Source organism: Pogona vitticeps, chromosome 3 (assembly GCF_051106095.1).
Source record: "Pogona vitticeps strain Pit_001003342236 chromosome 3, PviZW2.1, whole genome shotgun sequence".
Taxonomy (NCBI): domain Eukaryota; kingdom Metazoa; phylum Chordata; class Lepidosauria; order Squamata; family Agamidae; genus Pogona; species Pogona vitticeps.
In genome coordinates this window covers 239,081,861-239,097,791 of record NC_135785.1, presented here as the reverse complement: position 1 = coordinate 239,097,791, position 15,931 = coordinate 239,081,861, and positions in this window count along the sequence as shown.

Below are 15,931 nucleotides of genomic sequence, written 5' to 3'. Positions count from 1 at the left end.
ATCCCGCTACCTACTTTGTGTTGATTTTTGTTCAGTGGAAAGCCTTGCGTAAAGGAGGGCACATGCAACCAATGGTGTCAGCTGAATGTTAGTTAGAGCGTGCAAATATTTATTTAAATAAATGTACACATAAATCAGAATGTTTGATCAATGACTGTGTTAAACATGTTTGACCCATGTTGCGTTATTTTTGCAGAGCCTGGAAATATTTCTTTTTGTATCACATCTCACAGAACACACTCACCCACCCTTCTGGTGCAGTCAGCAATCTAACAGGTTGGACCATTAAGCCATCTGTTTCAAAATAATTCTGTTCTGGTTGGCTGCAGCACACCAGGATTTCCAGCAGAGCTATTTCCCATCACTTGCTACTTTATTTTTTTTAAATTGGAGATGCTTGGCACTGGGATCGAACCAGTAACTGTCTGCACCCAAGCATGTCCTAATCCATGAAGCTAGGTCTCTCTGTAAATGGTCTTTTCCTGAATGATCAGCTGTAACAGTCTGTACTTCTGCCTTATTACATGAAGTAGTCTTGCTGTCTACATTTTATGAAGCTTACAAGTTCTTGGTGTGTATTCTTTCGCCTTAGAACAAAAACCACTCTAATATAGCTTGGCTGGGGAGTTCGGCTGTTCAGTAGCCATGGAACCTACAGCAACAGTCTGGAAAACAGAAACTAAAACAGAAAACAGGCCGAGAAACTGAGCAAAATAGAAGGTCCCACTTGCCGAGAACATTAGTGCAGGGAAATCGCCCCAGAGGGACACCACAGCTGCGATACAAGGCTATCTGCAAGTGGGACTGAAGGCCTTAGAAATGGACCTCAACAGATGGGAAACCTTAACAGCTGAGCATTCAGCCTAGAGGCAGGCGGTGCATCACGGCCTTTCCCAATTTGAAGAGACACTTGTTCAGCAGGCTGAGGCAAAAAGGCAGTCCTGAAACCAACAAAATCAGGGAGCTGGACAGGGGACAGATTGTATTTGGCTTCAGTGTGGAAGGTATTGTCACTCTCGAATTGGCCTTCTCAGTCACTAGACGCTGTTCCAAGACCTCTATTCAGAGCACGTTACCACCGTCTCTCAAAACTGAAGGATCCCTACAAAGGCTAAGATACTTGATACTGTAGAGGCCTAACAGCTCAGTACTTCCCAGCAGAACCAGGTTCCTCCAATTTCATGGAGATAGTAAATCCACTCTGAATTTTGGCCAATAGGAGCTGTCCAAGGTGTGGAACCTTATGCCCCCAATAGGTACACTACCTTGGATAACGCCTTTAAAATTTGGATGAAAACCCGTAACTGATTTTCCACTTTCTCCATCTTTCACTGTCTTTCTAACTTGAATTTACCTTATAGTGAAAAAAGAAATAAAAAAGGTCTGAATGGGTGTCTGTTACTAATGAAACCCTAGATAATACACAAGAAGCCATTGTGGTAGGATGGCCAGATGTAAAAGAGGGCAGGGCTCTTCTACATTCAATATTTGTAAAGTCAAGGGGATTTTCAGAGAAGCTGCTTGCCGGACCAGTGACACCTGCTGAAAGTCCCTCTTCTGCACAAAAATAAAAGGCACGAGAGCTGTGCCTTCTCCTGCATCCTGCTGCCTTACATTGTTTGAGCAGTGGTTAACGTATTAATACATAGCAGAATTCTAAGAAGACAAATGATCTCTATATTCTTTTCTCGTGCAGCCTTTCTGATCATAATATATGGCAACATGTTGCTGCAGGTATTATTTCATCTCACAGATGTTTATGTGTATGCTTGGGCAATTAGATCTTATTAGAACTTACTGACCAGTTTCCAACCAGTGAGTTATGCCTGCATAAATAAAATTGCGAAATTGTGGCCATAGATTTCTGCTAATTGACAAGGTGCTGGTTGTGTCCCTGGGCATAGGCCAAACAACCAGCACCTCATTCATTAGCAGCAATTTGCAGCCTCAGTTTAGGCAATTTCACTTCTACAAGCATTAATAACCAGTTGGATTCTCACCACCGAGCAGCACCATGCCAGAGAAATGATGGAAGTGCACTGCCCTCTGTTGCTATCCTGCTGGAATGACATTGGCCACTAATAGCTAATTTTCATGTTTGCTTTATTTGAAAGAAAGACAATGCAGCTTCTTAAGAGAAGGGTACACCCGCTGCAGATGGGACAGATTCATTACCTCTCTAAGTACTAAACAATCAAAAGTACCTTATAGTTAGGAAGATGGGATTCAATCCTCTGACTAATCCAACATAGATTGAATGACCAAAGCAAAATGTTATCTGTTACACCAGGTGCTTAAATGATAAAATATCAACAGCGATTTAAATGTAACATAATTTATTTGCCTTTTACAAGATGCCCTTTAAATGTCACCTGACATCTTGCAGCATCTATATTTCTGTGAACATCATGCAGTTCCATAATGCAACAGAGATGACATTACACAAATCTCAAGGACTTTGCAACTTGGCTATTGACATTCACTCTATATGTATCAATCCAGTACAAGCTACTGTATATTCCATTTTAAGAGGATGTTTACATAGTTATACTGCTAGTTGCAAGTAACTGCCCATCTACCTTTACTTAATTCAAACATTAGCACAATTCTAATCAACAAAACAGCACAGTTGCCAACGATGTTGTTTTTACCTGGAATACATACTTTACTATATTTGAGGAACCTTAAAAGCTTGTATTAAAAAGGAAGACATGCTTACTATAACATTCGTTTCTGGAGAGTACTTGCTATGTTGTGTAATATTTCTGAATAAACACTCTACTGTATTCTGGAACATTCATTCTGTTCTTATTTTGGTCATCCACCAGTTTATATAAATATGCATTTAATGCATATGTAAGCATGTATGTGTGTCTGAGGAAGTGGGCTTGCCCATGAAAGGTCACATTAAAAATACAGTAGTTAGTCATTAAGGTGCCCCATTGTTTTTGTCTTCATTACTTTTTTTATTTTTCTTTTGCTTTGGAGCTGATATGTTAACACAGCTTAACATGGCTGGCTCTTCTAAAACTGAATGCATGTATTTAGTCTTCCAGTATATTCATTCTAATATTTCTTCTCATTTCTAAAATATCAGTCCCTGCTCCCTCCTTGTTCCATGTTTTCATTAGCCTATCCACCATACCTCAATGTGAGTCTACATAGGCACCATTGGCAAAATCAGACTCTCATCAATGCACAGAACCATAGCTAGAAGTCCTTGCAGCCGAGGCGAATGGCTCCATCTCTCGTCCACTCCAGGATAGTCCCATCAAGAAAAATGAAAAGCAGAATGTGGTCTCCCTGGAAAAAAAATGTTTCTGCTTTGAAAAGGAAAGGAAAGTGATTTGGGCCAAGAGGGACTGCCATTTATTTCATAGAATCATAGAATCATTGTAGGGTTGGAGGGGGCCTTGGAGGTCTTCTAGTACAACCTACTACCCAAGGCAGGAGACCTCATACCATCCCTGACAGATGGCTGTCCAATCTTTTCTTGAAAACCTCCAGCAATGGGGCACCCACAACATGGGGCAGCAAGCTGTTCCACTGCTTAATGGTTCTCACCATCAGGAAATTCCTACTTATTTCCAGGCTGGATCAAATTTCCACCTATTGGTTCTTGTCCTACCCTCAGGTGCAACGGAGAATAAATCAATGCCCTCTTCCCCGTGGCAACCCTTCAGATACTGGAAGACAGCTATCTTGTCTCCCCTCAGTCTTCTCTTCGTTAAGCTAAACATACCTAGTTCTTTTAGTCGTTCTTCATAGGATTTAGCCTCCAGTCTCCTTATCATCTTTGTTGCTGTTCTCTGCACCGCTTCCAGTGCTTCAGCGTCTTTTTCGTATTGTGGTGACCAGAACTGGACACAGCACTCCAAGTGCGGACTCACCAGCGCTGTATAGAGGGGTACTATCACTTCCCATTATCTTGATGCTATCCCCCTGTTGATGCAACCTAGGACTGTGTTGGCTTTCTTGGCAGCTGCAGCACATTGCTGACGCATCCTTAGGCGGTGATGGGATATTTTGCTCCATACACACTCCCTCTATGTGTAATTGCATTTTACCATTTAATTTTTGAAACTTCATTTTTTTTCCAGTTTTAACCACTTTAAATAAATATTTCATGTTTAATTGGTTTTTAGCATAATTTATTGTACTTTTTGTACATTTGTTTTTAATAACTTATAAGCTGCCTTGAGTCCTCTAAACAGGGATGTGGTGGCGCTGTGGGTTAAACTGCAGAAGCCTATGTGCTGTAAGGTCTGTAGATCTTCAGCTGTAAGATTGAATCCAGGTGACGGAGTGAGCGCCTGTCGCTTGTCCCAGCTCCCGCCAACCTAGCAGTTCAAAAGCATGCAAATGCAAGTAGATAAAGAGGGATCACCTCGGTGGGAAGGTAACAGCGTTCCATGTCTAAATCGCACTGGCCATGTGACCACGGAAGACTGTCTTCGGACAAACGCTGGCTCTACGGCTTGGAAACGGGGATGAGCACTGCCCCCTAAAGTTGAACACAACTGGACAAAAATTGTCAAGGGGAACCTTTACCTTTACCTGAGTCCTCTAAGAGCAGCATAAATAAGTAAACAAGCAAACAAAAAACATACAAACAAGTATTATAGGTAAACTTGGCCACTTTGATCCTCACTTTTTATTTATTTATTTTTTTTGGCCACTAGAAGTCACAAGTGAATTTTTAATGGGGAGACAGGACATTTTGCCAGGAGAAAATTGGAGTTGGAGGAGCAGGTACAACTTTGCAAAATACAGAAATGTATATGTGGGGCCACCCAGATCTCTGGAAGTTACTCACCCTGCTGTAGCACATTGTCTCACATCATCAATATTTTTTTTAGCTTTTCAAATTCTCACATGTCAGTTCAGGCATATGCATCTACTCTACATGTTCTGCAGTGAAAAGAGACACACGTGATTCATACAATTTCTGTGAAATCACTGTCTCCTACTTTTAACCACTCTCCTGTTTCTTCTCTTTTTTATTGTGCAAAACAAAAAATATGTGCAAAAATCATACACAAAAACAATCACAAAAAAAACCACCCTCAAAAAATACAGAAAAAATAATAAAGATTAAAGTGTTTGCACCAAACTTGGTGAAAGAATACTGTAGGTCCAAGGAGCTACCCATCTGAAGCTAGTATCCATATGCTACACATCAAGACATTCAAGGGTGTATGTGTGTACAGACATAATACATCTGTCTAATAGTCTCTGACGGTGCACATGCCAAAGACTACAGTCTTCAAACCCATTAAATACAATGCAGTCCTATTGCCTTCAATGAGACTACTCATTTTTAGTGTCTTGGATGTGAAGCATTCCTTTTGCAGCATGTTGAGATTCTTGGAACATAAAAATACTGTAAGCATTCAATCTGAATTTATTAATGCTTGCAAATCTCCCGCACTTCTCTTTAATACTGTATTTTTCAAACTGAAATCTCACTGGCTCTATTTCAGTTAAATAATAATAATCACGTATTGGCACTGCAAGACATAGATTTTGCCACTAGATGAGAGGAAGACATTAAACCAGAGATGGGGACCTTTGACTCTCCAGATGCTGAGCACTGCTGTTCCCATCATGTTTTACCACTGGCCAGGCAGGAAGAGTAGATAAGAACTGGATTGCAATATCTGGAGGACCATCTGTTTGCCAGCCCTACATTAGATGTAACAGTAGGTCAACAAGATCTATGGCTTTCATGGGACTAGGGATCAATGGACACACACACACACACACACACACACACACACACACACACACACACACACACACACACACACACACACACACACACACACACACACACACACACACACACACACTTCTTGCAAAAAGTCACCAGGATCACAAGAACCCTCTCTGACACTTTTTTCACAAAACATTTTTAAGCCAAAATATTTCCATGTAACTCTGTTGTTAAAGGGGTTAGTTTTGTAACAATCAAATCCATGTTTAGCTCACTTCTACTGCAATGAAAGAAATGGCAGGTTGTGTGGGTTTTTTTAAAAATCCACAGCTGCACTGTAGTTTTTAACATAAAGCATTAGTATAATAGTGTAAGGCAACATGGCTGTAAGGACTTCTGAATGTAGATGACAGATGAGGCATTCCTCAAAGTCAGCTCTTTAGGGAGATTTATGACCCATGATTGCTCAGCAGAGCTGGTACACTTACCACATCCTTGCAAAAATAGCCTTTTCTCCCCAGTCTGCAGAATGGGCAGGAATAGTTTATATATGCACTGGGCGTATGATTATTGACCTTTCTAAGTGTACCTCTTGATGCCTTTTCTCTGTTGTATTAAAGGTGGGTAGATACACACAAATGTATCAAGAAATGACTAATGGGCTGTATCAATGCTCTAATCTGCCTTGTGGCAGTAGATCTCAGATTAGGGAACCATCACTGCAGTTACTGTATTAACAAACCAAAACATTTCAAGCAAAATAAGCTATTTAAATAATTTAAACAATTAAACAGAATCTACCCCAGCTAGACAATAAGCCCCAGGTGGCGCAGGCAGCCTGTCTGCTGACTACTTTACCCACACAACCACCCTGCGAAGTAGTTCTGAGTCAGAGACTATGACTAGCCCAAGGCCACCCAGTTTCTTGGCCCAGTAGAGATTTGAACCCGGCTTCAGTGCTCTAACTCAGTGGTCCCCAACCTTGGGCCTCCAGATGTTCTTGGACTTCAACTCCCAGAAATCCTAGCCAGCAGAGGTGGTGGTGAAGCCTTCTGGGAGTTGTAGTCCAAGAACATCTGGAGGCCCAAGGTTGGGGACCACTGCTCTAACTGCAGTCCCACACTGGCCTTCATTTTTCTACCTGGAGTCAGAAGACACCTCCAACAAATGCCTCTCCTCATCCTGGGAAGTAAAATGCAATCCTTATAATAATAAACATAAATAACCACCCACTGGCTGCTCTTTCACAACACCCTAAAGCTGCTCTCCAAGGCTGCCACCTCACTCCGCCTAATGTAGGACCAGCCCCAGCGGATATTTAACTCCACCAGACTTTTGGTCTTGGCTGCGGCTCTATATTTTTCATGAATCGAAAGCAAAAAGATGATCATAGAATATTGCCACAGGGCATTGCTGTCACCTTCTCTTACTGTTCAAGACAAGATGGAAAAGGTGTCACAGGATGCTGATCCAATTTAACAACCCTTATTTCTCTCTAGTCCCAACCTCACTCCTGTCTGGAAGGACCAGAAGCTGCACAAGTCTCAGGTTGCAGATACAGAACAAATAAATATGTTCCTGAATCATGGCTTCTTTCTTCACATCTGCTTGAACGTCTGCTGTCAGCCGAATTCATCACCATCAGATGGCAGTATTGTCCCCAATAACACACTTTTCTGTTCCACCAACATTCCCTTACAATATGAAACATATGGTTGTCAGGTTAATTTTGCATTATACACAAGGAAGAAGACAAAAGAACTACAAAGCACTGAGTCAGGAAACACACACACACACATCTTCAAACAAAATGTCGGGCCTTTGTTACATGGGAAAGGGTTATGTGTGAACAGAAGTTCCTGCTGCTCAAGATGGTATGGATTATTTCTGTGCTAAATCGCTAAGTCTAAATGAGCAGGCATATAACTCTCTGTATGAATGGATAATAAAAAAGAACAAGAAAAAAAATCTTGTGTCAGCCTAACAACTAACAGATTTGTTTCAGTGTGAGCCTTCCACAAATGCACAAATTGAAACACATGTGTTAGTCTTTAAAGCGCCTCAATACTTTTGTTATTTTCACACATGGTGAAACAAACTGACACAGATTTAGCTTTGAAGTGTACTTTTAAAAAAATCTTTCGCTGCAAAATATGGCAAGTGTACTTTAGAAAGAAGAGAGTTATCTGCATATAGTCCAGACTCCTAGTGGCATTTACATATTGTTTGTGTACATAGCAAGCTGTGGCTAATTAATGAGGTGTGCATTTTGGCTAGGCAACTGGGCTCATGACCAGCGCACAACTGAGACACATTCTGTCACCTGGTCAATTAGATGTCACAGATCACACAAACCTTACATGAATGCCAATAAGCTTCTAGCCATTGATGCTTATCCCTTTGGTGACAAAACTTTTGAACATTTTGAAAAATTGCTCTTAAGTCTCAAAACACTTCAAAAGATGGCACAGGATACAAGTCAACTCCCTATAGCCTGAGCTACACAGTTCTGTTAAACTGGTCAGTGGAAAAGGTGCTTTGTGTGAACATGTTTGGAATCGCACCCATTGTGCTCTTGTTGTTTTGACTTGTATACAGCCTGATAGTGTTAAAGCACTCTCTGGGCGACTTGCAATTATACTTTGTCCCCTAGTGAGCTGGGTACTCAGTTTACCAACCTTGGAAGGATGGAAAGTTGAGTCAACCTTGAGCCAGCTATCTGAATCCATCACAATCGAACTCAAGTTGGGAGCAGAGACTAGACTGCAGTACTGTAGTTTAATCACTGCACCACAGGGCTCACCATTGCCTACTTGGTCCTGGATAATCTCCAGGTCGACTCACAGAATTTGTCCATACATGCCTATACATTGGTCGGGAATTCAAAATGCTGAGAGCAGGAGATCGAGAATATTTATATTGGATTACTGAAATTTTGAAAATAGGTGTGAGGTTTCAAGTTCATTTCTATACAGTACTTACAGCAAAATATTTAGCTGAAAGTATAGCAGTATCAGTATTACCCCATCTTGTAAAAGGACCAAATAATATTTTTCTTTTTCACTTGATTACTGATTGGAGGTGTAGATGAAAACCAGCACACCACCAAGCACCTGTTTTGCTAATTTTATGCCCTTTGATAAGGCACGGCCAAGACATTTTAGTGCCTGAAGCACAGGAAAAGATGGCAGTATTTCCTCCGTTCCTTTTGCAGGATCTCCATTCCAGCAAGACTGGCAGTTGAGTGTTTGGTGATATTCATGAAGCTGTGTCCTTTTAGAGAGAGAAATGCCCAGGAAGCTAAGAAATAAGGACTGGGTGTGCCTTGTGTGTGTGTCTGCTACAGCTGCCCCCTAGAAATTGGTGTCTGGGGCAATTGTCTTATTTTGCTTAAAAGAAAGTCCAGGCCAGCTTTATAGAGAGTGTTAATTGGAAGACTGTTCCACAATTAACAGAAAGCTGATCTTTGCACTCAGAATGGATGTTTGTACAAGCTTCCTACAGAGGAGGGCAGACAAAGCCTTGAACGGGGTTCTCTTGATTTGACTCAAAAAATGTTTCTATGACTTTTACAAGCACTAGCAAGCCATATGTATTTGTATTTCCTCTGTTGTAGTTACCTGTTTCTATATAACTTCAGTGCCTTTGCTATTTAAGACCAGAATGGTTAACAAAGTTTAGTATATAATAACTGTCATCCAATACAAAACAATAAAGGATTTTTTAAGTCAAGCAGTTCTGCAGGTTAAAAAAAAAGAAACAAATTGCTCATGAAAACAAAGTTTTTATTTTCAATTGTTTTAGATTGTTCACTTTTTTAATTTGTTTGTCTATAACCTGACAGAAAATTTTTGGATATAGGTAAAGGTAAAGGTTTCTCCTTGACAAATGTCCAATCGTGTCCAACTTTAGGGCGTGGTGCTCATCCCCGTCTCCAAGCCGTAGAGCCAGCGTTTGTCTATAGACAGTTTCCGTGTCATGTGGCCAGCACGGCTATGCACGGAACGCTGTTTACCTTCCCACCGAGGTGGTCCCTATTTATCTACTCACATTTTTACATACTTTCAGACTGCTGGGTTGGCAGGAGCTGGGACAAGCGACAGGAGCTCACTCTGTTGCGTAGATTCGAACTGCTGATCTTTCGATCTTGCAGCCCAGAGGCTTTGTGGTTTAACCTGCAGCAGCACCACGTCCCTCATTTTGGATATAGGGTAGCATATAAATATTTCAACAAAATAAATAACAAATAAATAAAAGGAAAGTAAGGAGGGCCACCTTGCATGAGAGTGACAAAGTTTTGGGTCTAATTCTTCTGACTTAATCCTGGCAAATCTGGTGATACAAATAGCACATTTTATAAACTGCCAGCGATTCCACAGAGCTTTCTGCCAGGACAAGCAGACTGACTAATGAAGGCCATGTTTACTTCTTGATAGCCAATCACAAGGTAAACACAAGTTGTTTTGCAAGATGCTGGGAGTAAGAAATCTCACATTATGATGGTGTTTCAGCACTTCTGGCATTCTCACTTCTAATAATCTGCTTCATCAGGTTTCCCTGAGGTATCATCAGACACATAGTGACTAAGGTGAAATAAAGGAACTCTCTCCTTCTCTGTTCTGCTTTCTTGGTTTTGCTCTTTTCCTTCCCCACATTTCTGAAAACACCAATTACAAGCGGCATTTGCTGAAGCAAATGGAAGTAAGTATCACCACATGTTTAAGAAAACAATAGCACCACGCTCCAGCTCAGGATGACTCCGTTGCAAATGGAAGTAAACATCACATTCCAACCGCCCCCCACACACACACACCTAGAATGAGAGGTAACAATAACCAGTGATTCACTAGAATTATATTTCTCTTTGGCAGAGTTGTAAAAGCTCGGTTTCTGGGATGGGGAAGGGGGAGGACAGGACTCAATGCTGCCACATGTGAAGGAAAAACAAACAAACAAATATGAATAACTTAAAAAGCACTTACCAAAGCCAAACAAAGAGAAAGAGCAAGCCCCAAGATTCTGGAGATTGTTCCCACTCCCAGAAGAGAATTCAGTACTCAAAACATCAAGGCCAGTCTACCCTTAAGGCAGATGGTTTAGCTGCATCATGTGGCCGGTGTTTGATTGCGAGCAGCGAGCAGTGGAAACCTTTTGAAGGGTAGAATGGTGTGCGCCAGGCAGCTTGGTCTCCATCTACTAAGTGATAATGAGTTCAAAGAAGGATTTTTATCACACCATAGTCCTGGCCCTTAAGCTTCTGGGTCAATCTTGGGATATCTTGAAACTGCAGAGCTGGAAGGGACCCTAGGGATCACCGAGTCCAGCCCCTGTCAATGAGGCACAGTGGAGGATCAAACTCCCGACCTCTGGCTCTGTAGCCAGAAACCTAAACCACTGTCCTTATTGCAGAACATCCTATGATGCACTAGTGGGCCATTTATTTTTGCATCTTCATTTGTGTACAGAATAAATAGATATCAAACCCCTTAAGTTATACTAGACTCTCAATGCTGCTGATACTGCCCGTCTTGATTACTGATTGGAGGTGTATATGCAAGAACATATAAAGAATTGTCTAGTTTGTTTATCTCATCTGCTTTAAGGAATAACATTTCTCATTAATGGCTTAGTCAGAATAAGCTAGAAATCCTGCAAGAGAGTAGTCTGGATTCAAGAAGAGATGGGAAGACAGACTTCCTCAATGGCAAAAGTTCTTTTGGGCAAGAGAGAATTTATTTATGCAAAAATGTGCTTCTCTGTGTTCTATTTTATCTGATAAAAAGATAAAAATACAAAGAGCTATAAAGCAGTTTTTGCAAATGCCATGTTCTTGCCCTGAATGACATCTTGCTTATTATGAATGGGTGTATTGTTATGGTTCTGCTAACATGGGGATTGCAGGGTGGCTGGGGTAAAGTATTTTTAATTACAAAAAGGCATTCCCTAATAGCTGTGGATTCTTCTCCAGCCTTGGCATGTAATCATTTTGCAGTACCTGATTTTGCATAAATTGAAACCTTCAGTGTGAACTTTGGAAGAAGTAAGAAGGCCAGACTTAAGAGCCAGTGTGGTTCGTGGTTAGAGTGTTGGACTGGATCTTGTGAGAGCAAGGTTCCAATCCTCATTGAGCCATGAAATGCACTTGGAGGGCGGCAGGTACTTTCTGTGACCTTGACCTACCTTCTATGGTTGTTGTAAGGTAAAGTCTGGAAGAGGGGAGACATCTACCCTGCCTTAGGCTCACTGAGGGAAAGGTACGCTGTAAATGTAAGCAGCACACTTTAAATGTAATAATCAATACATCTAACAGCTATACATTTAATGGAGCAAGCCTATAATCAGATTTCTCTCTCTCTCTCTCTCTCACACACACACCCACCCACACCCACACCCACACACCCACACACACACCCACACACACACACACACACACAGAGAGAGAGAGAGAGAGAGAGAGTCTGGTATTCTCCAGATATTGTTGGATTGCAGCTTCCATCAAATCCCAACGTAGACTACTAATGGTGACAGATCATGGGAGCTGAAGCTCATAATGTCTAAAGCACATCCAGTGGAGGAAGATTGTAATTCGGTGATTCCCATCCTTGGGTAAACCAGGTGTTCTTGGACAGCAAATCCCAGAAGCCCTTGCCAGCACAGCTAGTGGTGAAGGCTTCTGAGAGTTGCAATCCAAGAATGTCTGGGGACCGAAGTTTGGAAACCACTGTTGTTTGTCATGCAAGCTGCATTTGATGCAAGTCCTCCTTCTGTATAATTAATCACGTGGAAGCTTCTATTGGATTGGAGCAAAGCCATGAAATGGAAGTCAGCACCGAGATGGCCTGGAACAGCTTCAAGATGAAGATTGCAATGTGCAGTAAACAGATACAATTGCCTTTGAGAGGGTGCATTAGATGGTGCTATGACTTCTTGGTTCTATTGTATGGCATAGAATTGGAGACTTCAACATGGTAGAGTAAGTCCAGTTGTTGGTTCAGGTAGAGATACCAAATGAGTGGGATTTGCCAAGTCACTCTTTTTGTAAGATATATTGATTTAAATTGGGTTTTTTTTCATGTTGGAACTAATAATTGGATTTAGCATTAAGGTTGTAAATGTGTTTTATGAAGCATTGGCTACACAGCTCAAGGCAGTTCATTGAGAGATGCCTTCAGTGTTGTACCCAAAATAAATTACACTCACCTATTTTGAAGGAGAAAAATTAAGTACATGAGCACATCTATTATTTCTCAAACACTACTTGAAAGCCAAGTAGTGAGGAATAGTCAACAGTGTGTGAAAAGGAGCACAGCAACAAAAGCAACAACAATAAAAAGGCAGCAGAATAATAAGCAAGATGTGCTAAACTGTAAGTGGGCTTTTTTATTAAGTATCTCAAGTCCAAATGCCTAGCCATGTTGCAAGCTCTCTTTATGAGTCACTCTGCAATAAAATAAGCAAGTCTCCATAGTGACTAATTCCTGTGGAGAGGGGGGTGAGTAATACCAGCATATTCTCCACATCCAACATTTTTTGACATCCTGTTTTGATAAAGCTGAGTTTGGTGGAAGTTTCTGGACAGTTTCATCACTTTTCCTATCCCTGTGGTTGAATATTCATTGTAAATAAACTACCATTCTGTCCTAGAATATTGTCACCATCCCATCTCAATATGTGCCAAAAAACACAACCAATGATTTGCTTTCATTTAATGAAAGGTCTCCAAATAGATTAAACTTACATAAGCTTCAGCAGTCACACCCCATGCAAGAATTTCCATGGTGGAAAAATCCGTTGTTTTTCTCTTAAAGATCCCTCAGGAAGAATTTCTACTGAAACATCTTAATGTCTACCCTAACTCAAGCAATGGAATCAAGATTATTTACATGTGCCTAACTCTATTCTGGACTATAGCCACATAGTTTATATAAGAATACTGTATTGTACTATCTTAGTTTTGATTTTGTATGAGTGAGACTGCCACATATTAGAGATGTGTGGCATTACTAAGACTAAGCATAAACTTTGGTAGATTATAAACCACTTTGTTAGATGCACAGAATACAATGTTAATATAATAATTTGGGGGAGGATTTCTATGACATGTCATATTTTTCTGCAACCTATGTTTTGGTTTATGGATGAGTTTGAACATGTTTATGAATAATCTGGTGAGTAAGGCCAGGTTGATCATAAACATGTTTGACTTGCTTATAGGTTCAAATGTAGTTTGCAGAGAAAATATGAAATGCAATAATAATAATAATAATAATAATAATAATAATAATAATAATAATAATAATAATGATGATGATGATGATGATGATGATGATGATGATGATGATGATGATGATGATGATGATGTGTGCTGTGTCAATTCCAATTTATGGCAATCCTTTCTAGAGTTCTCTAGTTAGAGAACACTCAAAAGTGTTTTACTATTCCCATCTTCTCAGGGCACACTGGGACTGTGCAGCTTGCCCAAGGCCACACAGGCTGGCTCTTCTCCCAGGAGGCACAACTCCCAACGGTTTTGTGGGGTTTTTCGGGCTCTTTGGCTGTGTTCTGAAGGTTGTTCTTCCTAACGTTTCACCAGCCTCTGTGGCTGGCATCTTCAGAGGACAGGGGTCAGAACTCTGTCTGCAGAGCCAGCCACAGAGACTAGCGAAACGTTAGGAAGAACAACCTTCAGAACACAGCCAAAGAGCCCGAAAAACCCACAACAACCATCAGATCCCAGCCATGAAAGCCTTCGAGAATAAATACAACTCCCAATCTCTAGCTCTGCAGCCAGATACCTAAGCCAATCAGCTATCCAGCCAGCTATAATCTTAAAGGATTAGTTATACAGTATATGCATGATATGCAAGATTGGGGGTGGGGTCAGAGTGAAACTGCATGCAGAAACTACTGATAGTGACAATTATATGATTAACACAGGCCACTGACAACCCTGTTGGCAGTTACAGAAACATTCTAGCAATATATTAAGATGCAGAGTGTGATCTGTTACCTCATACAACAAACATCTGCTCAGTTGACCAGCTACTCTTTGGGGAGATCTTCTATTAAAAGGGGGGGAATCCATATTTGAACAATATCTGCACATGGGACAATGAACAAGTCCACTAAAGTGTGCAACAGTTCCAGTTCTCCAGAACTCTTCATCAGGTTAGATTACATGGAAGGAAGGAGGGGAAGTAAAAAAGTTAGACCTTACAGTACGTCATAGCCCTGAGGCCTGTAATTAGATATGTCAAGTTGGAGATTGTCTCTTCAATGTAAAGATGAAAAACAAAACTTCACAGTGAAGCAAAACAGAAAAACATAGAGTGCGCACATTTTTGTGGTATTTGGGTTGGTTCTCCTAACAGAGTTATTGCTGAACTGTGTGCTTTTCTTTCTCTCCCCCCTCCCCTTGGATTAGCACAGCAATTTAGAGTTCAGCAATATGTTTATCATTATGGTACACATCACAAAGAGTCGGACACGACTTAACGACTAAACAACAACAACGCATCCTGAACAGCTGGATTCTGTCTGGTTTCCGCTACTAAGCAGTGTGATCCAGGTTAGTCCTTCAACTGTAAGGCTACTAGAGATATCCAGTCATAACTAGCACAGAATTCTTCCTGAAGCCTTAGACAACTATTGCCATTCAGTGTTGACAAGAATCCTGTTAGGCAGACTAAACCTTGAGTCAGCATAAAGCAGCTTCCTATGCTCCTAACTTTGCTTTTTATTTACTTCCTGGCCAGTACAACGTACACTAACACAAGAGTGGCCTTTGTCCTGATCGTCTAGCTCTTAGACAATGCTCATATTTGTCTTCAACAGACTTTTTTTAGTCAGGGTAAAATACAAGCTATAATATCAGCACACTTATCAATTATTTATTCAGTTTGCAATCTCCATCTTCAGACATGCCCATGCTTCTCAGCAGTTTTCTTTGTAATACTTGGGTGCTTAATTCTGATCTCTGTGCATTGTTGTTGTTGTTGTTGTTTAATCGTTAAGTCGTGTCCGACTCTTCATGACCCCATGGACCAGAGCATGCCAGGCCCTCCTGTCTTCCACTGCCTCCCAGAGTTGGGCCAAATTCATGTTGGTCGCTTCAATGACACTGTCCAACCATCTCGTCCTCTGTCGTCCCCTCCTCCTCTTGCCCTCACACTTTCCCAACATCAGGGTCTTTTCCAGGAATTCTTCTTGTCTCAT